This window comes from Pristiophorus japonicus, chromosome 10, assembly GCF_044704955.1.
Source record: "Pristiophorus japonicus isolate sPriJap1 chromosome 10, sPriJap1.hap1, whole genome shotgun sequence".
Classification (NCBI taxonomy): Eukaryota; Metazoa; Chordata; class Chondrichthyes; family Pristiophoridae; genus Pristiophorus; species Pristiophorus japonicus.
Genome location: NC_091986.1, coordinates 58,560,122 through 58,586,934, shown reverse-complemented (window position 1 = coordinate 58,586,934; position 26,813 = coordinate 58,560,122). Strand labels below are relative to the sequence as shown.

Sequence of the window (26,813 nt, the reverse complement as noted above, 5' to 3'; positions counted from 1 at the left end):
GTGCAGAGACACCACAAATATTACCTGTTTTATTACATTTCAACAGTCAAGTGAAGTGAAGGCCGATGCAAATAACTCATTTAATATTTCCGTCATTCCCTGTGAATCCTTTGCAACTTGTCCTCTAGCATCCTTCAGTGGCCCAATACTCTGACAGTTCTCACTTCACATAATTGAAGAATCTTTTCCCATTACTTCTACAATTGTCTACAATCCTCTTTTCCATCATCCTTTTAGCTAATCTAATATCGACCTTAGTTTTCTATAGCTATTCCTGATTCCCAACTCTGTTTAATTGTGTATTAGATGCCTTTAATTTGTAGAAACATTTGTGTTTACATCTTATTTGTCTTTGTACATGACCAGGCACAGGGAGATCAAGTTTACATTTGTATACTGAAGTTACCCCATGTGAGACTCACCAGTATAAACAAGACTGCACCATGAGCAGCAGATAACGGTATTGGAGGAAGTGCATATAAATTGTTGTTTCACATGGCCCTAGACAACGATGACAAAAAAATTAAGCATTTTATCTAAAATATATTTGATTCTATTTCCTTGTTACATTAAATACTGGGTTAAAACGAGGTTCCATTAACGAAAATTACCCAGTCTGGCTAATATACATTACAGGGACAGGGACAACTCATCTGTAAGCTGCACTGATGCAGGTTAAGTGCAATGCTATATTCTATTTAGAAGTGTCTCTGATATCTATTTGTATAAGTGTTGGTGTCCTGCATTACAGATATGAATTTCAAGAGATTACTCCGACCAGCAAACTTCCTTTATGTTTGATATCCTAATGCAATCATGAGAGATATACATTTGATTTCAATTGTCCGAGTGAAACTTCAGAGTGTAAAATATATCTTGGGCTTACCTCAAATCGGCACTCCTTTAAAGCTGTAGGTGAGCTGCAAGAGTGAATAAAGAAAAAAACAGCAGTGAGAATGATCGGCGGCTCCATGCAAGGTCATGCGGTGGATTCCATGTAATGTTATGGGTTAAGCACTTTATTAGACCCAGTCTAATTAAGACTTTTAGCACAGGCACAGTGGCTTGTTATTTCCTAAAATCCAGGGGACTGCTAAGTTCTGTATGGTATTGTAAATCTAACATTTATATTAGCATTTATTGCAAGGGTGTTAGAATACAAGAGTGAGAAAGTCTTGCTGCAATTATATATGAGTTGGCCATTTACTGCTGACATGGAGAAATTTCTTCATTCAGAGGATTGTGAATTTTTGGAATTCTCTACCCGAGGGCTGTGGATGCTCAGTTGATGAATATATTCTAGACTGAGATCGATAGATTATTGGGTACTAAGGAAATCAAGGGATATGGGAATTGGGCACGAAAAGTGGAGTTGATGTAGAACTTCAGGCATGATCTACAGAATGATGGAGCAGGCTCAAGCGACTTTATGGCCTACAACTGCTCCTATTTCTCATGCTTCTTATGTAGCTTAGGAAATAAATCTTCAAAATTTTAATGTTTTACAGATGAGAAATACATTTTTAAAGTATTCTATTCTTACTTTCCTAACTCACTCGCCTTATTCCCTTTCCTATAATTTCTGCACGAGACGAGAAAATAATCGCCGCAGTCTATTTCGATGGAAAATTGCATTGGAAAGAAGTGAATTTTTTTATCGCCCCCCGCAACATCGAGTGAACAAGAAATAATTCATGCAAAAACATTGCCTGAATCTTGAGTGATTTACTAAATCAAAAATGTAGCAATGCTCTGAAACTAAAATAGATAAGTAATTTCTAAGTAATCTTTGTAGAAGTTTGCATTCCAGATCACACTGACTGATATACATGCAACAGCCGTTTGCTTTGATAAAACATCGAGGCCGAAATTGCCCCTTCCCTTAAGGTCTATTACCGTTGGAAATCAATGGCCATGTTGTGGCGTGGAATGGTCGCAGATTTTTCGTGGAATGGCTGCCATTTTGAAATTTCCGCTCCTGCAGTATCCCTACGGTGAGCAGCTCTCCCCACTACCGCTCTGCTGCTGCTGATCGGTCTTAAGTGCATCATCAGAACGGGCACCACCGATGATCCCTCCCCGATCGTAAAATTCTGCGGAGAAAATCTTGCTGCCACCGCTCGGCGCCATTGGCATCTTTTTCTGCCGGTGCACTGTGCTTGGAGTTCTTCTAAAAAGGTGGTGTGCCTGCCATTTAAAGGGGAGGACCTACTGACGCGGCCGCCATCTTAATTTTTTTTGACGGTAGACTGCCATGTCAGGCCAACAATTATGTCCCAGGTTCGGCCGGGCCAACAGTCAGCCTGGCCCAGCCGAAACCCTCCCTGGTGGCCCAGTGGACTGAACTTCAAGAATCACACAGGCTCTGCCCCTTTAAGTGAAGGGGAGAGACATGGTGATGCGCCAGCGCAATGACGTCATCAGCGCTATGTTGATGAGTGACAGCGGCAGACACTCCGCCCGCCCGCCCCACTTCTGCCCTTCGAGTGTGCGAACTTCCGCTCACCGCCGCACTTCCACCCCTATTATGACCGACTTCTGGGCCACTGGAAAAAAAAAAGGCCAAAGAGCGTAATTTCGCTCAAGAGGCCACCGCATCCACCGTGCCGGTAAAAACAACAAGCAGGGTAAGTGTCGTGTATGTAGATACCTTTAGCAAATGACTCCACGAGGCAGGGTATGATACTGAAGCTGTGTTTATTTGCAGCTCCTGAGTGAGGACATGCTGTGAGCTCCTTTTTATATTGGGTTACCTGCAGTGTGCAGATAACCCTTAGGTCTCCAGCAGCAGCACCCTCTGGTGTACAGGTAAGGTGTGTACAGTATAAGGGTACATTCAGTGTTCCACAACAGTGTTACAGACGTCACACAGTAAACAGGCATGCATATACAACAGTAAGTGCGCCACGTTTTCGCTGGGGGGCAATTTCGGCCCCCTATAGTCTGTTTATTTACAGTGCAAAACTGAAAACAGAACCTCATTCAATGTCTTGACAATGTTGTTATTTCCATTTTGACCATTTAGAGAACAAATGACAAGAGTTGAATATTAACTGGTCTTGCAGCCAAACTTCATCCTGGTAATATTTTCTGTATGCTTGCTAATTTTAATAAATTAAAAGATGTCGCCAAAGCTATATTCTTTTGATGAAAAATAAATCTTACACTATTTTATATATTCTTGCACTATATATTTTTTAAACATGACATTTCCTAGACTAAACATTGACAGCAGTGTTGGGATAATTGCATACAGCACGTCACGATCAGGGTATTAAGTGGAAGAGATACAAATCATACTAGAGTGCACAAGAGCTATCCTATATTTTCTCAGGTGTATCACTGGGTTGGGTAACTATTACTGTGGTGTCCAGAGGAGGTTGTTCTGCGCTACCAGCTTCCTTCTTGCATCAACCAGTTCTCCCTCTCGAGGGATTTGTGTGGGGTTGGTGAGAGAGGACGTGTATGGGCCTTCAAGGAGGAGTATTACAATTAAGGCTTTTTGTTCCAAATAAATAGTTTGATTATATTTTCCTTAAGCAGAACACAGCTCAAATTAAATCTGGGTCTTTGTTCTCTGCCACACTGACTTAGCATAGCTCAAATATAGCAACCCTAACCATGATAAATGCTTACTATGGAATATCCAAGATAACAATTACATCTCCTGTCAATTAGGACAATAAAGACAACAATGCTAAGCCACCTCATAACAGGCTCAAGTATTGATTAAGTTTGTTTACAATAAAAAGATGCACAGAATCAAAACCATGAACAAAATGTTAAACAGCATAATACTTAAGAGAAATCAGGGACTGTTCTTATGAGCCAAGGTTGTCTCACTGGGCAGTCCATTCTAAACATGCACCATCCTGTGTGCAAAAGTTAAATCCCACCAGTCCATTCACATTTCCTCTTCAAAGTTTCACCCCATGCCCCTCATTGTTCTCGGGGATATAGTAAACAGATCTCACCTTGACAATACCCTTATGGAGTTGGAATAGTTAAAGAAGATCCAGTCTTCATAGGAATTCCAGAGATTAGGGCCTAGGTAGCTGAAGTCACTGGTGGAGTGATGGAAATTGCCTGCTACTTGTCAGACATCGAATATTAGATGAGCAGAAACTTCCTCCAATTAAATGCAGGTTGAACTCCCTTATCCAGAACTCCCTTATCCAGAACCACCCCTCGTCCGGAACCATTCCCAGCCATCAAGTGGCGCATGCGCAGAACTCCGACATGAACAAATTGAAGTCCCTCGCTGCTGACTCCCGCAAATGCCCCACCATATCTCTGCCGCACTCACAGCCCCAAGCCAGCCAGCCCCGACATCCCCTTGCTCAGTATCTGTACCATCCAATTTAACGTGACCACCCCTCATCTGTAAAAATCCCTTATCCAGAACAGGCCAGGTCCCGAGGGTTCCAGATAAGGGAGGTTCAACCTGTATTGGGAAAACTGAAACCATTGTTCTCGGTCCCAGCCATAAACTCTGTTCCCTCGCCACCGACTCGATCCCTCTGCAAGAGGCTAAAATTAGAGGAGTGCAGAGATCGGAGAGGGGTATAGGGCTGGAGGAGGTTACAGAAATAGGGAGGGGGCACGGAGATGAATGGATTTGAAAACAAATATGAATATTTTAATGTCAAGGTGTTGCCAGACCTGGAACCAATGTAGATCAGAGAAAGAAAAACCTGGACCACCGGATGTCTCAAAGCGCTTTACAGCCAATGAAGTACTTTTGAAGTGCAGTCACTGTTGCAATATAGGAAAATTGAAGCACAGGGATGATGGGCGAATGGGACTTGGTGCGAGTTAGGATGCGTGCAGCTGAGTTTTGGATGAGCTCAAGTTTACGGGAGGGTGCAAGGTGGGAGGCCAGACAGGAGGGCATTGGAATAGTCGAATCTAGAGGTAACTAAGGTATGGATGAGGGTTTCAACAGCGGATGAGCGGAGGTATGGTGGAAAATGGCAATGTTACGGAGGTGGAAGTAGATGGTCTTGGTGATGGAGGGGATATGTATTATGTATGAATAAAGAGTATGACTAGATACTGTGAGCTCAAAGTAAAGTGTGACCTTAGTCTTTTATTGCAGGTCTCGAGAGTACCTCTCCAGCCTGGGAGCCCTCCTTAACTACCAGTGCCTCCAAGGGATTGTGGGATCCCTTGGGACTCCAGGGAATGAGCCGTCTGGTGGCTACACAAGGTATATACAGATTTTCATATACAACAACACTCTTTCCTTCCTTCCTTCCTTCCTCCCACCCCGCCGCCCCCCCCCCCCATCCCCCCAAAGTCAACAGTGTAACTATTTACAAGGTGAGTCGATCTGGGGCTTTGCTTTCCCTTGCTGATCGTCTCGGTGCAAATGCTGGTTTTGGTGAATCGTTTGTTGGGCCCTCACTGGGCTGCTGTGCAGCTGGCCTTGCTGAGCTGCCTGGTGTGGTGAGTCCTGCTGGGCTGTTGCGGGTGATGGGTTCTGCTTCGTGGTCAACCACGGTGTCGGTTGCCACTGGTGTGTATGTTGGGGGATCAAAGAAGGTAGGGTCCAATATGGGTTTCTCTGGATAGTCCGTGAATCGGAGTTTGATTTGGTCCAAGTGTTTCCTGTTGATGAGTCCGTTTGAAAGTTTGACCCGAAACACCCTACTCCCCTCTTTGGCCACAACAGAAGCCACTTGGGACCTTGTCCACACTTCAACACAAATACAGGATCATTGATGTCAATTTCACGTGACACATTTGCGCTATCATGATATGTACTTTGTTGAAGCCGCCTGCCCTCTACCTATTCATGTAGATCAGGATGGACTAATGAGAGCCTAGTCTTAAGTGCCATTTTCATGAGCAGTTCAGCGGGTGGAATCCCAGTGAGCGAGTGGGGTCTCGTGCGGTAGCTAAGCAGGACACGGGATAGGCGAGTCTGCAGTGAGCCTTCAGTTACCCTCTTCAAGCTCTGCTTGATGGTTTGTACTGCTCACTCTGCCTGACCATTGGATGCTCGCTTGAACGGGGCAGATGTAACATGTTTGATCCCATTACAGGTTATGAACTCTTTGAACTGGGCACTGGTGAAACATGGCCCGTTGTCGCTCACAAAGACATTAGGCAGGCCCTGCGTGGCAAACATGGCCCGCAGGCTTTCAGTGGCGGCAGCGGACGTGCTTGCTGACATTATCTCACATTCAATCCATTTGAAGTATGCATCTACAACCACTAGGAACATTTTACCCAAAAACGAGCCTGCATAGTCGACATGGACCCTGGACCACAGTTTGGAGGGCCAAGACCATAAACTTAGTGGCGCCTCACTGGGTGCATTGCTTAACTGCGAGCACGTGTTACATTTGTGCACGCAAGACTAAGTCCGCATTGATACCGGGCCACCACATGCTATCATTACAATGCCTGGGTGAGTACTGTGAGGATCACTGATGAAAGTGTCCCTGCCCTTCTTGGGGACCACTACCCGATTACCTCACAGAAGACAGTCTTGCCTGTATAGACATTTCAGCTTTGCACCGCTGGTACGGCTTTATCTCTTCCTGCATTTCCACTGGGACACTGGACCAGCTCCAGTGAAGCACACAATTTTTTAAAAAACTAGGGACAGTAAGGGGTCCTGGCTCGTCCAGGTTCTAAGCTGTCGGGCTGTGACGGGTGATTGCTCACTCTCGAATGCTTCCATGACTAAATCTGCGGGCTGTGCCATTTCCACCGCCGGTGTGGGCAATGGCAGCCTACTGAGAGCATCGGCACAGTTTTCTGTGCCTGGCCTGTGGCAGATGGCGTAGTTGTATGCGTACGTGAGTGCCCATCTCTGGATGCGGGCCAATGCGGTAAAAAGGGATATCAGTGGCTTATAGTCAGTTTCCATTTCAAATTTGAGCCCGAATAGATATTGATGCATTTTCTTTACCCCATAAACACACGCTAACGCTTCTTTTTCAATCATGCTGTAGGCTCGCTCAGCCTTAGACAGGCTTCTGGATGCAGAAGCAACCGGTTGCAATTTCTCAAATTCATTAGCTTTTGCAATACACAACCGACCCCATACGGTGACGCATCATATGCTAGTACCAAACGCTTACGTGGATCATACAACACAAGCAATTTGTTTGAGCATAACAATTTTCTAGCTTTTACAAAGGCATTTTCTTTTACCCCATAGCCATTCGTCTCCTTTATGCAGCAAGGCGTGCAGGGGTTCTAACGTGTGCTGAGACCCGGTAAGAAGTTACCAAAGTAGTTCAGGAGTCCTAGAAACGACCGCAGCTCTGTCATGTTCTGTGGCCTTGGTGCGTTCCTGATTGCCTCAGTCTTCGAATCGGTGGGCCTGATGCTGCTCGCCGCGATTCTTCTCCCCAGGGACTCCACTTCAGGCGCCAGGAAAATGCACTGCGAGCGTTTTAACTTGAGCCCCATGCGGTTGAGTCGATGAAGAACCTCCTCCAGGTTCTGCAGATGCTCGACTGTGTCCCGACCTGTAACCAAGATGTCGTCCTGGAAGACCACCGTGCGTGGGACCGACTTCAGTAAGCTTTCCATGTTTCTCTGGAATATCGCCGCGGCTGATCGAATTCCAAACGGCATCTGTTGTAAATGAAGAGACCTTTGTGCGTGTTGATGCAGGTGAGGCCCTTTGATGATTCCTCCAGTTCCTGCGTCATGTAGGCAGAGGTCAAGTGCAGCTTCGTGAACGTCTTTCCTCCCACCAGCATCGCAAAAAAGTTGTCAGCCTTTGGTAGTGGATATTGATTCTGCAGGGAGAAACGATTGATAGTTACTTTGTAATCACCACAGATTCTGATGGTGCCGTCTCCCTTGGAGGACTGGAACAATCGGATTGGCCCGCTCGGTGAATTTTATCGGCGAAATGATGCCCTCTCGTTGCTGCCTGTCCACCTCTATCTATACCCTCTCTCATTTACGGTACTGCTCTCATCTTGTGATGGATGGGTCGCCCCCCGAATTAGGAGGATCTGCAATTTCGCTCCTTGGAACTTCCCAATGCCTGGTTCAAACAACGAGGGAGAACTTGTTTCAGACCTGGGCACACGAAGTGTCGTCAGCGGACGAGAAAGCTCGGATGTCGTCCCAGTTCCAGCGTATCTTTCCCAGCCAGCTCCAGCTGAGCAGCGTGGGACCATCATCCGGTACCACCTAGAGTTGTAGCTTGTGCACCGCTCCATCGTAGCAGACCTTTACATCAGCACTGTCGATTACAGGACAAGTTTGTGCAAGTTCTCAGTTTAGTGCGAATGGAAGTCAGGACTGGCTGCACCAAATTAATCGAAAGTCTTTTTGCTCATAATGGACTAGCTCGCGCCAGTGTCCAGCTCCATTGACACCGGGAGTCCATTTAATTCAATCTTCAACATTATCGGGGGACACTTTGTGGTAAATGTGTGCACCCCATATACCTCTGCCTCCTGGGATTGAGACTCTGGTTCATCATGATCCGCCGTGGATCTGTCGTCCTCTGCACCATGGTGGTTTGCAGGATTAGCAGCTCACCTGCACAATACGTTGGAGGTGTCCCATTGTTTTATAACCCTTGCAAACGTACCCTTTGAAGCAGCATGAATGGAAACGATAATCACTCCCACAGCACCAACAAGATGTTAATGGCCTTGCATTCATCACCCTTATGGTGGACTCAGACATCAGCAGACGTGCAGCTGCAGGCATGTGAGGCCTGCCCTGTACATTGCGATTTGAATACATCACTTTGTTCACAGTACTTGTAGTAGCAGCACTCGTGCTGAGAGATTTGCTTAGTATTGTCACTGGTGGCAATGAATGCCTGGTCTATCGCTATGGCTTTACTCAAGGTTGGGGTCTCTACAGTCAAACGTTTGCCAAGTATCACTTCATGGCCAATACCAAGTACGAAGAATTCCATGAGCATGTGCTCCAAATGTCCTTCAAATTCGCAATATCCTGCAAGGCGTCTCAGCTCGACGACATATCTCGCCACTTCCTGGCCTTCAGATCTTTTGTAGGTATAGAACCGGTACCTCGCCATCAGAACGCTTTCCTTCGGGTTCAGATGCTCCCGGACCAGTGTGCACAAATCATCATATGATTTCTCTGTGGGTTTCGCTGGAGCAAGCAGATTCTTCATGAGGCCATACGTTGGTGACCCGCAGACGGTGAGGAGAATCCTCCTTCGTTTGGCAGCGTTCGCTTCTCCTTCCAGCTTGTTGGCCACGAAGTATTGGTCGAGTTGCTCCATGAAGGTTTCCCAATCATCTCCCTCCGAAAATTTCTCCAGGATGCCCACTGTTTTCTGCATCATTGGGTTCGTCATCTGTATCTCGTCGCCAGTTATTATGTATGAATAAAGAGTCTGACTAGATACTGTGAGCTCAAAGCAAAGTGTGACCTTAGCAGGTCTCCAGATTGCCTCTCCAGCTTGTGAGGCCTCCTTAAGTACCAGTGTTCCCAAGGGATTGTGGTATCCCTTGGGACTCCAGGGGATAAGCCCTCTGGTGGCTACACAAGGTATATACAGGTTTACATATAAAACAATGAGATCGGAAGTTCAGTTCAGGGTCAAATAAACGTCAAGGTTGCAAATGCTCTGGTTCAGCCTCAAGGAGAGGGATCGAGTCAGTGGCTGCGGAATCGAGTTTACGGCTAGGACAGAGACAATGGCTACAGTTTTCACAATATTTAACTGGAAGAAATTTCTGCTCATCTAATACTCAATGTCAGATGAGCAGCAGGACAAATCAGAGGCAGCAGACAGTTCGAGATAGGTAGTGGTGGTGAGGTAAAGATTGGTATAGAAAGCATGCAAGCGGAACCTGATGGTGACATCATCCGAAAACCTGAGAGGCAGAATGGAGATCAGAAATAGGAGAGGGCCAAGGATAGATATGTGGCAGACTCCAGAGGTAACCGTGTGGGAGTGGGAACAGAAGCCACGGCAGATGATTCTCTGGCTGTGACTCGATAGATTGGAATGGAACCAGGCAAGGGCAGTCCCACCCAGCTGGACAAAGGAGGAAAGATGTTGGAAAAGGATGGTGTTCTCAACCATGTCAAATACTGCACACAGGTCGAGAATTGAGGAGGATGAGAGATTTTGGAAACTTCATTTAAGAGACACCTCAACGATAACTATTTTTACAGTATCTTTAACATAAAATATATGTGTCAAGGCTCTTTACAGGAGGAAAAAGCTTAATCAGAAAAGTGAATTTTGAGAAAGTTTTAAATAAAGGAAAGCAAAGTGGATAGAGGGGTTTAACATAGAAACATAGAAAATAGGTGCAGGAGTAGGCCATTCGGCCCTTCTAGCCTGCACCGCCATTCAATGAGTTCATGGCTGAACATTCAACTTCAGTACCCCATTCCTGCTTTCTCGCCATACCCCTTGATCCCCCTAGTAGTAAGGACCTCATCTAACTCCTTTTTGAATATATTTAGTGAATTGGCCTCAACAACTTTCTGTGGTAGAGAATTCCACAGGTTCACCACTCTCTGGGTGAAGAAGTTCCTCCGCATCTCAGTCCTAAATGGCTTACCCCTTATCCTTAGACTGTGACCTCTGGTTCTGGACTTCCCCAACATTGGGAACATTCTTCCTGCATCTAACCTGTCTAACCCCGTCAGAATTTTAAATGTTTCTATGAGGTCCCCTCTCATTCTTCTGAACTCCAGTGAATACAAGCCCAGTTGATCCAGTCTTTCTTGATAGGTCAGTCCCGCCATCCCGGGAATCAGTCTGGTGAACCTTCGCTGCACTCCCTCAATAGCAAGAATGTCCTTCCTCAGGTTAGGAGACCAAAACTGTACACAATACTCCAGGTGTGGCCTCACCAATGCCCTGTACAACTGTAGCAACACCTCCCTGCCCCTGTACTCAAATCCCCTTGCTATGAAGGCCAACATGCCATTTGCTTTCTTAACCGCCTGCTGCACCTGCATGCCAACCTTCAATGACTGATGTACCATGACACCCATGTCTCTTTGCACCTCCACTTTTCCTAATCTGTCACCATGCAGATAATAGTCTGTCTCTCTGTTTTTACCATCAAAGTGGATAACCTCACATTTATCCACATTATACTTCATCTGCCATGCATTTGCCCACTCACCTAACCTATCCAAGTCGCTCTGCAGCCTCACAGCATCCTCCTCGCAGCTCACACTGCCACCCAACTTAGTGTCATCCGCAAATTTGGAGATACTACATTTAATCCCCTCATCTAAATCATTAATGTACAGTGTAAACAGCTGGGGCCCCAGCACAGAACCTTGCGGTACCCCACTAGTCACTGCCTGCCATTCTGAAAAGTACCCATTTACTCCTACTCTTTGCTTCCTGTCTGACAACCAGTTCTCAATCCATGTCAGTACACTACCCCCAATCCCATGTGCTCTAACTTTGCACGTCAATCTCTTGTGTGGGACCTTGTCGAACGCCTTCTGAAAGTCCAAATATACCACATCAACTGGTTCTCCCTTGTCCACTCCACTGGAAACATCCTCAAAAAATTCCAGAAGATTTGTCAAGCATGATTTCCCTTTCACAAATCCATGCTGACTTGGACCTATCATGTCACCTCTTTCCAAATGCACTGCTATGACATCCTTAATAATTGATTCCATCATTTTACCCACTACCGATGTCAGGCTGACCGGTCTATAATTCCCTGTTTTCTTTCTCCCTCCTTTTTTAAAAAGTGGGGTTACATTGGCTACCCTCCACTCTATAGGAACTGATCCAGAGTCAATGGAATGTTGGAAAATGACTGTCAATGCATCCACTATTTCCAAGGCCACCTCCTTAAGTACTCTGGGATGCAGTCCATCAGGCCCTGGGGATTTATCGGCCTTCAATCCCATCAATTTCCCCAACACAATTTCCCGGCTAATAAGGATTTCCCTCAGTTCCTCCTCCTTACTAGACCCCCCGACCCCTTTTATAACCGGAAGGTTGTTTGTGTCCTCCTTCGTGAATACCGAACCAAAGTACTTGTTCAATTGGTCCGCCATTTCTTTGTTCCCCGTTATGACTTCCCCTGATTCTGACTGCAGGGGACCTACGTTTGTCTTTACTAACCTTTTTCTCTTTACATATCTATAGAAACTTTTGCAATCCGTCTTAATGTTCCCTGCAAGCTTCTTCTCATACGCCATTTTCCCTGCCCTAATCAAACCCTTTGTCCTCCTCTGCTGAGTTCTAAATTTCTCCCAGTCCCCAGGTTCGCTGCTATTTCTGGCCAATTTGTATGCCACTTCCTTGGCTTTAATACTATCCCTGATTTCCCTTGATAGCCACGGTTGAGCCACCTTCCCTTTTTTATTTTTATGCCAGACAGGAATGTACAATTGTTGTAGTTCATCCATGCGGTCTCTAAATGTCTGCCATTGCCCATCCACAGTCAACCCCTTAAGTATCATTCGCCAATCCATTCCAGCCAATTCACGCCTCATACCTTCAAAGTTAGCCTTCTTTAAGTTCTGGACCATGGTCTCTGAATTAACTGTTTCATTCTCCATCCCAATGCAGAATTCCACCATATTATGGTCACTCTTCCCCAAGGGGCCTCGCACAACGAGATTGCTAATTAATCCTCTCTCATTACATAACACCCAGTCTAAGATGGCCTCCCCCCTAGTTGGTTCCTCGACATACTGGTCTAAAAAACCATCCCTTATGCACTCCAGGAAAACCTCCTCCACCGTATTGCTTCCAGTTTGGTTAGCCCAATCTATGTGCATATTAAAGTCACCCATTATAACTGCTGCACCTTTATTGCACGCACCCCTAATTTCCTGTTTGATGCCCTCCCCAACATCACTACTACTGTTTGGAGGTCTGTACACAACTCCCACTAACGTTTTTTGCCCTTTGGTGTTCTGCAGCTCTACCCATATAGATTCCACATCATCCAAGCTAATGTCCTTCCTAACTATTGCCTTAATCTCCTCCTTAACCAGCAATGCTACCCCACCTCCTTTTCCTTTTATTCTATCCTTCCTGAATGTTGAATACCCCTGGATGTTGAGTTCCCAGCCCTGATCATCCTGGAGCCACGTCTCCGTAATCCCAATCACATCATATTTGTTAACATCTATTTGCACAGTTAATTCATCCACCTTATTGCGGATACTCCTTGCATTAAGACACAAAGCCTTTAGGCTTGTTTTTTTAACACCCTCTGTCCTTTTAGAATTTTGCTGTACAACGGCCCTTTTTGTTCTTTGCCTTGGGTTTCTCTGCTCTCCACTTTTCCTCATCTCCTTTCTGTCTTTTGCTTTTGCCTCCTTTTTGTTTCCCTCTATCTCCCTGCATTGGTTCCCATCCCCCTGCCATATTAGTTTAACTCCTCCCCAACAGCACTAGCAAACACTCCCCCGAGGACATTGGTTCCGATTCTGCCCAGGTGCAGACCGTCCGGATTGTACTGGTCCCATCTCCCCCAGAACCGGTTCCAATGCCCCAGTAATTTGAATCCCTCCCTGCTGCACCATTGCTCAAGCCACGTATTCATCTGAGCTATCCTGCGATTCCTACTCTGACTAGCACGTGGCACTGGTAGCAATCCCGAGATTACTACTTTTGAGGTCCTACTTTTTAATTTAGCTCCTACCTCCTTAAATTCATTTCGTAGGACCTCATCCCTTTTTTTACCTATGTCGTTGGTACCAACGTGCACCACGACAACTGGCTGTTCTCCCTCCCTTTTTAGAATGTCCTGCACCCACTCCAAGACATCCTTGACCCTTGCACCAGGGAGGCAACATACCATCCTGGAGTCTCGGTTGCGGCCGCAGAAACGCCTATCTATTCCCCTTACAATTGAATCCCCTATCACTATCGCTCACCCACTCTTTTTTCTGCCCTCCTGTGCAACAGAGCCAGCCACGGTGCCATGAACTTGGCTGCTGCTGCCCTCTCCTGATGAGTCATCCCCCTCAACAGCACTCAAAGCGGTGTATCTGTTTTGCACTGGGATGACCACAGGGGACCCCTGCACTACCTTCTTTGCACTACTCTTCCTGCTGGTCTTCCATTCCCTCGCTGGCTGTGGACCCTTTTCCTGCGGTAAGACCAACTCGCTCCATGTGCTACTCACGTCATTCTCAGCATCGTGGATGCTCCAGAGTGAATCCACCCTCAGCTCCAACTCCGCAACGCGGACAGTCAGGAGCCGGAGGTGGATACACTTTCCGCACATGTAGTCATCAGGGACACTGGTGTTGTCCCCGTGTTCCCACATGGTACAGGAGGAGCATATCACGTGACCGAGCTGTCCTGCCATGACTTAACCCTTAGATACACTTAAATTGGCGACAACAATATTAAAAGTTACTGACTAATAAAGAAAAAGAAAAACTACTCACCAATCACCAGCCAATCACTTACCACGTTGGCTGTGACGTCACCTTTTGATTTCTTTCTACTTCTTTTTTGCCTTTTCTGCCTTCTCTCTCAGCTGGAGCTGCACCGGTACGCCTCTCTCGACGCTCCCCGGACTGCTGAGCCTTTTATAGGTCGCTGCCTCTCTCGACGCTCCCCGGACTGCTGAGCCTTTTATAGGCCGCTGCCTCTCTCGACGCTCCCCGGACTGCTGAGCCTTTTATAGGCCGCTGCCTCTCTCGACTCCCGCCTCTCTCGACGCTCCCCGGACTGCTGAGCCTTTTATAGGCCGCTGCCTCTCTCGACTCCCGCCTCTCTCGACGCTCCCCGGACTGCTGAGCCTTTTATAGGCCGCTGCCTCTCTCGACGCTCCCCGGACTGCTGAGCCTTTTATAGGCCGCTGCCTCTCTCGACGCTCCCCGGACTGCTGAGCCTTTTATAGGCCGCTGCCTCTCTCGACGCTCCCCGGACTGCTGAGCCTTTTATAGGCCGCTGCCCCTCTCGACTAAATGAGGAAATTGCAGAAAGTAGGGCTAAGGCAACTGAAGGCTAATGGTGGGGAAAAGTGAAGGAGGTGGGGTGGGGAGAGTCATAAAAATCCAAAGTTAGGTGGACCAAAGAGTGTGGGATAGCATGCAAGTTAGCTCCTTAGAGATAGCAAAGGGTGCGGTCCTGGAGGGATTTGAGGGTGAGGATCAAGGAGCCAACCTAGCTCTAACCTAGATGGTTAAGAAGACTTAGAACATAGAAAATAGGTGCAGTAGGTCATTCGGCCCTTCGAGTCTGCACCATCATTCAATAAGATCATGGCTGATTAATGCAGAACAAAATATGGGCAACAGTATTTTAAAAAGCTGGAACTTATGAAAGCTTGAGCTAAAGGGCCACGATGGCAACATCGCAGGAATCTAATCTGGAGGTGGCAAAAGCATTGGTCAGGGATTCACTGGAACTGAGGTTGGCAAAGATTTGACAAAACCTTAACATTTCAGCATGTTATGCAAAACAGAGTACAGGTATATATAAAAACCACAAAAGACAGCAAAATAGAATGCACAATGTGATCCACCAGATGACTCAAAATACTAAATACCAAAATTGCCATAACTTTAACATGCATCATTTTGAATCATAATATGGCACTAATCAGATGACTACTTCAGGTTCACATTAAAGTAGCTAAAGACAAATACTCTATCTAGTTGCATAGCAGCATCTCAGAAATTTGCCTTGTATATGTTCACAGTACAATACATTGAAGCTTCAAATATTTGTTGGGTTACAATCAATGGAATAATAGACTGCCACAAATAAGCAGTGCAAGAACAACCACAGGTCACCTACAGCCCAATGTTACAGATGTGGCATTAAAACAACAATACAACTTGCTTGCAGTTGATGCACACCAAAGCTGCGGGATTTCATATGATGCTAGATCACTACAAGTTAGTTCACAAAAGATTACTCTTCTAATTCATCTGGCTCTGCCAAAAATCTAAAGGATGTCTGCTCCATGCACAATTATAAGGTTGGCTTAGCCACAGGCATTTTGTCTATTACAACACCACCAAAGTATCAAAGTGCATCTCCATGGTTACTATATTGCATGCGCCAGGAAGCTCAGTTACAACAGCAAGCAGAGTTTTAGCTATAATTGTGTCAAGCAAGAGAAAAACAACAGGCAGCAAGGGTACTTGGGAGTGATCCAACAATTACAGCAGCCAAAGCCAAACTGACTTTAAGGCTGCTCATGCTTAAGAGAAAAGAAGAAGAAATGTCCAGTGGATAGCACCAATGAAGAAGCTTCTCTGAAGAAATCTACCAGAAGACAACAGAGATCTAAAAAGTGTCAGATTTGCTGTATAAAATAGGCATCAAACAAAATCGGGATTGAGTACATATTTGGTGAGTATTAGTGCAAAGTTGCCATGATTGAAAGCGCTTTATACTTATGCAGACTTTTTCACTAACATTAGTGGACAGAGTATAAAATATTACACAATCTTTCATTCCAACCAACAGGAAGACTAAAGTGACCCTCACTTCCTCAAAGAAATGTCAATACTTGTTATACAGTCATAAGAAGCAGAATGTACAATTTCCACACAATAAACAAGTACTGAGAAACACCCAGGGCCAGTCACATTATGCTGTTCATCTGTCGGTCCTACTTTACAATCAGAAAAATCACTGCCACCTGGCCACATGCCAATAGCATGTGACTGTTGAGTGGGCTAATGCATGGCAGATCTAGTATAATGTGGATAAATGTGAGGTTATCCACTTTGGGTCAAAAACAGGAAGACAGAATATTATCTGAATGGTGACAGATTAGGAAAAGGGGAGGTGCAACGGGACCTGGGTGTCATGGTACATCAGTCATTGAAGTTTGGCATACAGATATAGCAGGCTGGCCTTCATAGCTAGAGGATTTGAGTATAGGAGCAGGGAGGTCTTACTGCAGTTGTACAGAGCCTTAGTGAGGCCACATCTGGAATATTGTGTTCAGTTTTGGTCTCCTAATCTGAGGAAGGACGTTCTTGCTATTGAGGGAATACAGCGAAGGTTCACCAGATTGATTCCCGGGATGGCAGGACTGACATATGAGAGACTGGATTAACTGGGCTTGTATCCACTGGAGTTTAAAAGAATGAGAGGGGATCTCATAGAAACATATAAAATTCTGACGGGATTGGACAGGTTAGAGGCAGGAAGAATGTTCCCGTTGCTGGGGAGTTCCAGAATCAGGGGTCACAGACTAAGAATAAAGGGGTAAGCCATTTAGCACAGAGATGAGGAGAAACTTCTTCACTCAGAGTGGTTAACCTGTGGAATTCTCTACCACAGAAAGTTGTTGAAGCCAGTTCGTTTGATATATTCAAAAGGGAGTTAGATATGGCCCTTATGGCCAAAGGGATCAAGGGGTATGCAGAGAAAGTGGGAAAGGGGTACCGAGGTTGAATGATCAGCCATGATCTTATTGAATGGTGGTGCAGGCTCGCTCAAGGGGCTGAATGGTCTGCTCCTGCACCTAATTTCTATGTTTCTATACCTAGACAGGCTTGAAATGTCGGCATAAATGGGTATGACAATTCCAACAAGTAGGAACAGTCTAGAACCAACTATCCTCAACTAGAAAATGAGGAATACAACCAGGCTAGAAGGTTTTCCATGGAAGCAAACACAAACTAAAGCCTCGGATTATGCTGTTTCAGCCATAATACATGAGGCTTGAAAAGATTAGCGATAACAAGCATTTGATGCCATTTATGCCGCATGCACAAGTCACCACTATATTTAATTCAAAAGTTTATAAATTCAAATTAGGTCAACAATAGTAACTTAGCAGCATCATCCCGTTTCCCTTCTATAATGCTATATAAAATTTATATTGATTCAAAAGTGAACAGTTTCAAGGCTTTTACCAATAGCTCGGTGTAGTACCAAACTATAAATGCAAGGCAGTTTCTCGGTTCACTCCCTGGCAACCTCAGACTAGCTGCAGGAACCAACCCATCTGCCTTCTGGTAAGAAGGGGAGAAGAACGAACCTTGGTTTTTACCTCCAATAAAAATCCATTGACCCCTCTCGTGGAAGTGCACTGGAATGTCACACAAGTGCCATCATCAGGATCAGTTGTGATGGTTATCAGAGTCAATTTTAACCAGCAATAATTACAATGCAGGCTTGAAAATGAAAAAGAGTCATCGGGATCAGGAATCAGATATCTACCAATGCCCATGTATCAATCCTTTTTGGGAACCTGGTGGAGAGGTGGGTTGTGAGGAAGATAAAGGGAGAAAAGTGGAAGGAGAAGGGAAGGAGGAAAAAGCCGACTTTGCAAAGTTAGAGTAGGATTACTGAAATGAAACTTCACATGAACGATGTAGGTACTGTATTGGCAATATTTATTATGAGTCTTCTAATTCATTTTGAAATAGATCGAGTCATTCTATGAAGCTTATTTCAAGAATACTCAAGAGTTATCATCACAAAAGCCTCCCCTCTAAAATGCCCCATCAGCCATACAGGAAGCATATTCTACCAGAATGTGCATTATAATTTCTATATTCAAGCAGGCACCATAAAGAGTACAAATAAATCAAAAGTTGTATTATAAATTAGTTTGTTCTCCAATTGAACTACTGAATTCAAATTATCACAACAAATACTCAAAGTGTTGGATCTGTTCCATTCCTGATCTTTTAAAATTCCCCAGATTCTAGAACAGTCCCAGCAGAGTGGAAGGTAGAATATGTAACTTTGCTACTCAAGAAAGGAGGGAGAGAGAAAACAGAACTATAGGACAGTTAGCATGACATCAGTATATCGTGAAAATGCTGGAATCCATTATTAAAGAAGTGATAACAGGGCACTTAGAAAATCATATCATTAGGCAGAGTCAACACTGTTTCATGAAAGGGAAATCATGTTTAACAAATGAGAGAATTTTTTGAGGATGTACTAGCAGGGTAAATAAAGGGGACCAGTGGATGTAGTATATTTGAATTTCCAAAATGCATTCGATAAGGTGCCACATGAAAAGATTGCTATACAAAATAAGGGCTCATGGGATTGGAGATACAGGTCGAGCGTTCAAAATCCGGAGTTCCGGAATCTGGAGTGATCCGTGGCAAGGTCGTCCGGAATCCGCAAAATATTCTGGAATCCGGACCGGATTACCCTGCCGACCTTGGTGCCTCGCCTCACCGTGCCGCCCGAACACCTCCACCCCGGCGGCGGGGGCCCGCCCGAACACCTCCACCCCGGCGGCGGGGGACCGCCCGAACACCTCTACCCCGGCGCCGGGGCCCGCCCGAACACCTCTACCCCGGCGCCGGGGGCCCGCCCGAACACCTCCACCCCGGTGGCGGGGGCCCGCCCGAACACCTCCACCCCGGCGGCGGGGGCCCGCCCGAACACCTCCACCCCGGTGGCGGGGGCCCGCCCGAACACCTCCACCCCGGTGGCGGGGGCCCGCCCGAACACCTCCACCCCGGTGGCGGGGTCCGCCCGAACACCTCCACCCCGGCGGCGGGGGACCGCCCGAACACCTCCACCCCGGCGGCGGGGGCCCGCCCGAACACCTCTACCCCGGCGCCGGGGCCCGCCCGAACACCTCCACCCCGATGGCGGGGGCCCGCCCGAACACCTCCACCCCGGCGGCGGGGGCCCGCCCGAACACCTCCACCCCGGCGGCGGGGGCCCGCCCGAACACCTCCACCCCGGTGGCGGGGGTCCGCCCGAACACCTCCACCCCGGCTGCGGGGGCCCGCCCGAACACCTCCACCCCGGCGGCGGGGGCCCGCCCGAACACCTCCACCCCGGCGCCAGGGCCCGCCCGAACACCTCCACCCCGGTGGCGGGGGCCCGCCCGAACACCTCCACCCCGGTGGCGGGGGTCCGCCCGAACACCACCACCCCGGCGGCGGGGCCCGCCCGAACAGTTCCTCGGAGAGTAACCCAGCTCTTTGACATTCCGAAATCCGGAAATATCCAAACCTGGGCTCAGGTGTTTCTGGATTTTGGACATCAGAAACACGTTCCCAAAGTCCGGAAAAACATGAAAACCGGCTCGGCCTCTGTCCTGAGGTTGCCAGATTCGGGACGCTCAACTGTAATATATTAGCATGGAGAGAGGATTGGTTAACAGACAGAAAACAGAGAGTAGGGAAAAACGGGTAATTTTCCAGTTGGCAGGCTGTAACTAGTAGGGTGTCGCAAGGATCAGTGCTTGGGCCTCGGTTATTTACAATCTATATCAATGATTTGGATGAGTTAGATGAAGAGACAGTGCAATGTATCCAAGTTTGCTGACAATACAAAGCTAGATGACAAAGTAAGCTGTGAGGAGGCTGCAAAGAGATAGAATAGGTAAAGTGAGTGGGTGATAAGGTGGCAGATGGAGTATAATGTGGGGAAAAGTGAGGTTATAGGAGGGAAGAATAGAAAAACAGAATATTTTTTAAATGGTGAGAAACTATTAAATGTTGGTGTTCAGAGAGATTTAGATGTCCTCGTGTACAAAACACAGAAACTAGCATGCAGGTACAGCAAGCAATTAGGAAGGCAAATGGAATGTTGGCCTTTATTGCAAAGGGATTGGAGTACAAAGTAAGGAAACAGACATAGAAAATAACAGTAGTCTGCACCGCCATTCAATATGATTGTGGCTAACCCTCTATCTCAACACCATGGCCCCAAGTTTCGTCCCGCGGCGAAAACGGCGCACCTCCGAGCTGGGCGCCTGTTTTTCGCGCCGAAAACTGCGCCTAAAAAAAAGTCCGATATTCTCGAGCTCCTTGGAGCTCGATGTCTGCTTGGTGCGGCGCGCTCTTCGCAGCAGGGGGCGGAGCCTAACACTCGCGCCGATTTTCTAAGTAGCAGGGGGCGGGTACAATTTAAATTAGCCTTCGTGGTGCCGGCAACCCTGCGCGTGCGCGTTGGAGCGTGCGCGTTGGAGCGTGCGCAGTCTCACACAAACATCGGCACTCGGCCATTTTTTAAAATACTGCAGAAAAAGTGAAAATTTGTTTCTTGGACCCCTGCAAAGGCTTGTAATTTAATTTTTTTGATATTTCTGTGTGTGAGGGAGTGCTTTTAGCAGCACTGCTGAATAAATCACCTGCTGAAATCAGTGAGTTAAGCTTTTCACTGCTAAACTTGCAGAACCGGTGCTGCATTGGTGCATGCAAATTAAGGACTGCGTGTTTGGAGAAATAAGAGTGCCAATTCAACTTTGCACTAATACGTGGTGTTGACAATGCAGCACCCATTCTGCAAATTTAAATATAAAACTGTCGATGTGGCTGCCTCTCCTTGTCCAAATGGCCTCAGTCCCCCTCACAGCTCGAAGGCTGCTGCTGTATCTTCGGCTGCCGTCGAGCCACTGACGCGTGGCCGAATGGCCTCAAGCACCATAAAGAGCTGCATGTGTCAGGTGTTGATTCTTCGGCTGCCGGCCAGCCACTGACGCCGCTGATATCCTATGGCCGAATGGCCTCACGTCCGTCCGCTGCTGATTCTTTGGCTGCCGGCCAGCCACTTACGCCGCCCCTAAAGCGTGGCCGAATGGCCTCAAGAACCTTAATGAGCTGCGTGTGTCCTGCGTTGATTCTTCAGCTGCCAGCCAGCCACTGACGCCGCTGCTATCTCATGGCCGAAGGTCCATCCGGTGCTGCTTCTTCGCGGCCAGCCACGAAGAGAATGAAGGCCTGCCTCAAGCACTGCAGCTCAGCTTGAAACTTGCTGCCGCTGCCGTCGAGACACTGACGCCACACCCCTGCCTGTCTCCAACATGAAAGGCCTGCCTGAAGCACAGCAGCTCGAAGGCTGATGCTATTTCACACAGGTAGGAACATGGTTTATTTAATCTTTTCTTTGCTTATAAATTTTTATTCAGGTTGGATTTATTTGTATAATATTTGTATAAGTATAACTAAGGATTGATTGTAGAATTTAATGACTTCCCTTCCCCTCCCCCCCCCTCCCCCCCACGCCTAATTTGTAACCTACGCCTGATTTTCTAAAGTGTAGACAAGGTTTTATCGAGTGTACAAAAATCTTCACTTACTCCATTCTAAGTTAGTTTGGAGTAAGTTTTCACTCATGAAACTTTGAAATCAGGCGTAAGTGGCCGAACACACCCCCTTTTGAAAAAAAATTCTGTTCCAAAGTGAAACTGTTCTAACTGACTAGAACTGGAGCAAACTAAATGTCGAGAATTCCGATTTCTAAGATACTCCATTCTACACCAGTTGCTCCTAAAAATCAGGAGCAAATCATGTGGAAACTTGGGGCCCATATTCCCACTTTTTCCCCATATGCCTTGATGTCTTTTGTTTCTAGAAATCTAGCTATCTCCCTTTTATATTCAGTGACTTGGTCTCCACAGCCTTCTGAGGTAGAGAATTCCACAGGTTCACCACCCTCCGAATGAAATAGCTTCTCCTCATCTCTGTCCTAAATTTCCTACCCCGTATCGAGACTGTGACCACTTGTTCTAGACTTCCCAGCCAGGGGAAACATCCTCCCCAGTCAGAATTTTATACGTTTCAATGAGATCACCTCTCATTCTTCTAAACTCTAGTGAATACAGATCTAGTCGACCCAATTTCCCCTCATATGACAGTCCTGCCATCCCAGGAATCCAGTCTGATGAACCTTCGCTGCGCTCCCTCTATGGCAAGTACATCCTTTCTTAGGTAAGACCAAAACTGCATACAATACTCTAGGTGTGGTCTCACCAAGGCCCTGTATAACTGTAGTAAGACATCCTTGCTTCTGTACTCAAGTCCTCTTGCAATAAAGGCCAACATACCATTTGCCTTCCTAACTGCTTGCTGCACCTGCATGTTTGCTTTCACTGACTGGTGTACAAGGACACCCAGGTCCCTCTGTACATCGACACTTCCCAAACCATCATCCTTTAAATAATACTTTATCCTTATGTTTTTCCTCCCAAAGTGGATAACTTCACATTTATCCACGTTATACTGCATTTGCCATGTGTTTGCCCACTTACTCACCCTATCTAAATCGCCTTGCAGCGCCTTTGCATCCTCCTCACAACCCCACCTAGTTTTGTGTCGTCAGCAAACTTGGAAATATTACATTTTGTTCCCTCATCCAAATCATTATTTATATATAATGGGGCCCAAGCACTGATCCCTGTGGTACTCCACTAGTCGCTGCCCGCCAGCCTGAAAAAGACCCGTTTATTCCTACTCTGTTTCCTGTCAGTTAACCAATTTTCAATCCATGCCAATATATATTACCCCCAATCCTGTGTTTTAATTTTGCACACTAACCTCTTATGTGGGACTTTATCAAAGGCCTTCTGAAAATCCAAATACACTACATCCACTGGTTCTCCCTTATCTATTCTATCAGTTACATCCTCAAAAGAAACTCCAGTAGGTTTGTCAAACATGATTTTCCTTTCATAAATCCATGTTGATTTTATCCAAGTGTGCGTTATCACATCCTTTATAATAGACTCCAGCATTTTCCCTACTACTATTATCAGGCTAACTGGTCGAAAGTTCCCTGTTTTCTCTCTCCCTCCTTTTTTTAAATAGTGGGGTTACATTTGCCACCCTCCAATCTATAGAATTTTGGAAGATGACAACCAATGCATCTACTATTTCCATGGCTACCCCTTTTAGTACACTGGGATGCAGATCATCAGGCCCTGAGGATTTATCGGCCTTCATTCCCATTAGTTTCTCCAGCACTATTTTCTTACTAATTATCATTTCCTTTCATTCCTCTTGCTCACTAGACCCTTGGTTCCCTAGCATTTTTGGGACGTTATTTGTGTCCTCTTACGTGAAGACAGAACCAAAGTATTTATTTAATTGTTCTGCCATTTCCTTGTTCCCCATTACAAATTCTCCCATTTCTGTCTGTAAAGGACCTACATTTGTCTTCACTAATCTTTTTCCTTTTACATATTTGTAGAAACTTTTGCAGTCGTTTTTTATGTTCCTTGCAAGTTTACTCTCATACTCTATTTTTCCCCTCTTAATCAATTTCTTGGTCCTTTTTTGCTGAATTCTAAACTGATCTTAATCCTCAGGCTTGCTACTTTTTCTGGCAACTTTGTATAACTCCTTTGGATCTAATACTATCCTTAATTTTTCTTCTTAGCCATGGTTGGGCCAGTTTTCAGTTTTGTGTTTTTACGCCAGAAAGGAATGTATAACTGTTGCAATTCATGCATTCGTTCCTTAAATATTAGCCATTGCCTATCCACCATCATGCCTTTTAAATAATCTTCCCAATCGATCATAACCAATTCATTCCTCATACCTTCGTAGTTTCCTTTGTTTAGATTTAGGACCCTAGTTTCGGATTGAACTACTTCACTTTCCATCTTAGTACAAAAGTCTTACTACAGTTGTACAGGGCTTTTGAGAGACCACACCTGGAGTACTGTGTACAGTTTTGGTTTCCTCAGCTGAGAGAGGACATACATGCCTTGGAGACGGTGCAATGAAGGTTTACAAGATTGATCTCGGGATGGGAGGGTTGTCCCATGAGGAGAAATTGAGTAGATTGGGCCTATAGTCTCTGGAGTTTAGAAGAATGAGAGGTGATCTCATTGAAACATACAAGATTCTGAGGGGATTGACAGAGTAAATGTTGAGAGGTTGTTTCCCCTGGCGAGAGAGTCTAGTCACAGGATAAGGGGTAGGCCATTTATAACTGAGATGAGAAGAACTCTTTTCACTCAGAGGGTTGTGAATCTATGGAATTCTCTACCCTATAGGGCTGTGGATGCTCAGGTCAGCGAGTATAACCAAGACTGAGATTGATTTTTGGACTCTAGGGGAATCAAGCGAGAAAGTGAAGTTGAGGTTGAAGATCAGCCATAAACTTCGTGAATGGCAGAGCAGGCTCAAAGAACCGTATGGCCGGCTCGTTGTCCTTATGTTCTTCGGCTCCAGAATTATGGGCCCAAGTTTGCCCCCAGGGTTAGAACGGTGCATTTCTGTGTGGTGTGCCGACTTTTTAAGAACAGAAACGACGCCTATTATTTACCTTGGTATTCACTCCTCCGTCTGGTCGATTTGGCCCTTGGCGCAGTGCAGCAGAACACGTGGAGGACGGAGCCAAGTCCCGGCGCTGAACACAGTGCTGGGACCTCTGCACATGTGCGTTAGAGTGTGCGCGCATGTGCAGTAGCTCCAGGCCCCCGAGGCTGTGTGGGAGGGGCCCGAAGCACGCCGCCCCTAGCCCTGGCTGAATGGGCTGCCAGGGCGAAGCTCGGACTCGGGCCTCCTTCCCTCCCTCCCGTTTAGCTCCCGCTCCCCTTCTCCCTCCCTCCCCCAGATTAGCTCCCGCTCCCCCCTCCCCCCACATCGGTGGCGGGGCCCGCCTGTCCAGCATCTTGCTGAGGGCGGCCCCACCCGGCATCTTGCTGGGGGCGGCCCCATCCGAAGTTTTGGGCAGCCCAGCCCAGCCTCTACATCCTCGGCGGGACCCATCCGCCCCAAGTCTTCGGCGAGGCCCATTCAGCCTCCCTCCTCCTCTTGCCCCCCCCCCTTCCCTCCCTCCTCCCCATTCTCTCCCTGACCCTCCTCCTCCCCTCTCTCCCCCCCATCAGAAACACAGAGACACTGACAGAGAGAGAGAGAGAGAGAGAGAGAGAGAGAGAGAGAGAGAGAGACACACACACACTGGGGGGGGGGGGGGGGAAAGAGAGGGGGGCCATCCCAGCTGTTGGAGGGCTCCCGTTGCTGCAGTCGGTGAGTAGAAACTTAATTTTTTATTTATTGATTGATTTTTTATTTATTGTTTTATTTTTGTTTAATTTGTTTTTATTTTATTGGTTGATTTGTTGATTTATTTATCATTTATTATTGATGATGGCTCTTTATTTGTAAAAGTGAAGTGTTTAATGTTTATCAACCGCCCCCCCCCCCCCCCCCAAAGTCGTTCTCTACACCTGATTTATAAGTGTGGGCAAGGTTTTTCTGAGTGTACAAAAATCTACACTTACTCCATTCTAAGTTAGTTTGGAGTAAGTATTTGCTGCCTAAACTTGCAAAACAGGCATTTAAGTGGCCGGACGCGCCCCCTTTTGAAAAGAAAAATCTGTTCTACAATGAAACTATTCTAACTCACTAGAACTGGAGTAAACTAAATGCCAAGAATTGCAATTTCTAAGATGCTCCATTCTAAACTAGGTGCTCCAAAAAAATAGGAGCAACTCAGGCCAAAACTTGAACCCTATGTTCCTTCAATGACTGAAGCAGTCATCATGTTCATTTTTGTCTGCAGAATTCACCTCTGCTCACAATCCACAGGAGGCTTTTTCAGAGATCAATATCGCACAAAGTAATCTGTAGGATGTGAAAAAATTAACTGCATTCCTGAAGGGTTGACTATTAATTGCCAAAAAAAATACTGGGGAAAGAGAGAGCTATTCCATTGGGCTGGAACCAGTGTCCTGGCGAATCGAATAATTAGGGTGGTAGACAGGGCTTTAAACTAATGAAGGGGGATTGGGAGGATTCAGGAAAGAGTAAATTTAACAGCAAGAGAAATGTCAAGGCTCCAGAGCAGAGCAGAGTTTTGGGTAAAAATAAGCAGAGTGCGTCAGGAAGGGATAGAGAGAGTAACAAAGGTAATAATTAGGGCATTACTGACAAAGGTGACATCAGGGGAAAATAGAAAAAAATTCAAAGCTGAAGGCACTATATCTGAATGTGTGAAGCATTCATAACAAAATAGATGAATTAATAGCGTAGCTAGAAATGAATGGGTTTGATCTAAAAGCCATTACGGAGACGTGATTGCAAAGCGACCACGGTTGGGAACTAAATATTCCAGAAAACTTAACTTTTAGAAGAGATAGGCAAAATGGAAAAGGAGGAGGGGTAGCCCTGATAATAAAGGATGGGATAAAGACAGTAGAAACAAA

The 26,813-nt window shown here is 46.3% G+C and overlaps 1 protein-coding gene across 3 annotated transcripts in view; it reads right to left on the bottom strand.

Annotated features, from left to right (window-relative positions):
* The window catches only part of nectin3b (nectin cell adhesion molecule 3b), a 350,178-nt gene that overhangs the window by 183,801 nt on the left and 139,564 nt on the right, over window positions 1-26,813 (bottom strand). Inside the window, exon 2 of one of the 3 annotated variants that reach the window (XM_070891822.1) lies at window positions 887-920. The exons of the other annotated variants lie outside the window; for them this stretch is intronic. The gene's annotated coding sequence lies outside the window, so the exon portion shown is untranslated. The remainder of the gene's footprint in view (window positions 1-886; window positions 921-26,813) is intronic. 3 annotated transcript variants of the gene reach the window in all.